We start from the raw sequence: 2,500 nt of genomic DNA on the forward strand, positions 1-2,500 counted from the left end.
TTATTCTGCAAACAGGAGGAGGCCGAGCTCCCCTGCACGATACACCTCGAAACCCTCTCAGGTCCCGGCGGCGCGCAGCGCCGTCCTAGGTACTTGGTCGGTTTCGAGAGAGGCGCAATCGCCCGGAGTTAGGCAAGTAGACGGTTTTAGTGCGAACACCCTTGCTCCCAACTGAGCTTGCCGCTGCCGACAGAGGCCCGGGAGCGTGCTGTCGTGGCATTGCCGGCGGGAGACAACACGCGCCACCTATGGTGACCGGCAGCTCCAACGCCAGCGCCACACAAGGGCAAAGCCCCACTTGGGTGCAGAAGCGAACTCTCCCAGCACAGCGCACGCGCCAACACGTCCGCACAACTGCGATACAAACCACCTGCGAGAACCGCTGGGGCGACCGAGCAGCAGACGGCGTCGCGGCGCCGAGTGCCAGGCGGCGGCGCATCCTCAACGCACACAGTCCTCAATCAGACCAGCACACTGCAGATGTCCACCGCGCTTCGCACCGGGCTCGGCTGAACCAACTTTGGCCGCCAGGCGCCGCGTGCAGGGTGCGCCGCAGCGTAGCTGCGCCGCCTGCCGAGCCCGTCGGCTGGCGCTCCTGCCACTCGGCGCCCCCCACCAGCCGCCTGTTGCGCGTGCGCCCACGCAGCGCGCGGCCAACACGCCGGGCGGCCCCCCTTCACCGGCCGGGAACAGTCCCACCAAGCCACCGCCGCGTATCGCTTCATACCCACATGGGCCTAGTCACGTGTGTGGATGTGGCGGGTACCGCTGAAACAACCGGTTAATAGCTGTACCGATCGTCGCCATCACAGATTCACCTCCAGCGTGAACAACCGCTCAACAACGGATTTCCAGTTCATTTGCGTATCTTGGGCAGTAAACGTAGATGTCCACCTACATTTGCGAATTCAACAATTCTTGCATGCCAGGATGTCATGTGTCACGACACGCTACATCAGACCACATACACACTGCGACATGTGCAGAAGAGAACACGTGGAAGGTGGCCCGCGCACGTATGCGATGTCCCTTCCGCGATCCACTGTCAACCGGCATCTGCGGCATGTCCCAGATATGGAACGCGGTCCACCAGGGTAGCACTTTGTGTGAGGCAATACGACAAAGTCGGAATACACGCGTCACTACATCACACGGCTCACGCTGACCTGACCTGACTCACCGCACCACCACCCCCAGCGACCCAGGGTGACATACAATGCGTTCGTACGTTCCTCCCACACGCCTCTACGGCGTACCACAGTGCAACCTAGCTGTTATTGGGAGACGAGACAAGTAGCATCGAGCACAACATATGGAAATTGAGATTCGACACCGTTGGGCACAGCCAGCGTACGGTCACACGTATCACACTACTTCACTCTGTACGTAACTACCGATGATCGGTACAGCGTGTGGGTTACGCGTACGACATCAGCGGACAATGGACACAGACCATACCACGACGTACACTGAGGGCGTCGACATCTGAACGCAACTGAACAGCTGCGAGGCTCATTTAACACTCAAACGCCAGACCGACCAGCTTGAGAGGACGGAGACACAAAGAGAGGGGCAGAGGGGGGGGGGGGGGGGCGATATAGTCCTATTGCAGTACAATTGACAGTGGATAGCGGGAATATGTGGAAAGTAAGCAACACTCGCAAGACATCTACATGAGGATAACAACGACACCAGAGATTCCGAGCAGTGAACTATGTTAGGCAAAGGGACAACGTGGGTTAGGTTAAGGGACAACGTGGGTTAGGTTAAGGGACAACGTGGGTTAGGTTAAGGGACAACGTGGGTTAGGTTAAGGGACAACGTGGGTTAGGTTAAGGGACAACGTGGGTTAGGTTAAGGGACAACGTGGGTTAGGTTAAGGGACAACGTGGGTTAGGTTAAGGGACAACGTGGGTTAGGTTAAGGGACAACGTGGGTTAGGTTAAGGGACAACGTGGGTTAGGTTAAGGGACAACGTGGGTTAGGTTAAGGGACAACGTGGGTTAGGTTAAGGGACACACGCGAGACAGATAAGGGACAACGTGGGTTAGGTTAAGGGACAACGTGGGTTAGGTTAAGGGACAACGTGGGTTAGGTTAAGGGACAACGTGGGTTAGGTTAAGGGACAACGTGGGTTAGGTTAAGGGACAACGTGGGTTAGGTTAAGGGACAACGTGGGTTAGGTTAAGGGACAACGTGGGTTACGTTAAGGGACAACGTGGGTTACGTTAAGGGACAACGTGGGTTACGTTAAGGGACAACGTGGGTTACGTTAAGGGACAACGTGGGTTACGTTAAGGGACAACGTGGGTTAGGTTAAGGGACAACGTGGGTTAGGTTAAGGGACAACGTGGGTTAGGTTAAGGGACAACGTGGGTTAGGTTAAGGGACAACGTGGGTTAGGTTAAGGGACAACGTGGGTTAGGTTAAGGGACAACGTGGGTTAGGTTAAGGGACAACGTGGGTTAGGTTAAGGGACAACGTGGGTTAGGTTAAGGGA

Source organism: Schistocerca gregaria, unplaced genomic scaffold, assembly GCF_023897955.1.
Source record: "Schistocerca gregaria isolate iqSchGreg1 unplaced genomic scaffold, iqSchGreg1.2 ptg001742l, whole genome shotgun sequence".
NCBI classification, from domain to species: domain Eukaryota; kingdom Metazoa; phylum Arthropoda; class Insecta; order Orthoptera; family Acrididae; genus Schistocerca; species Schistocerca gregaria.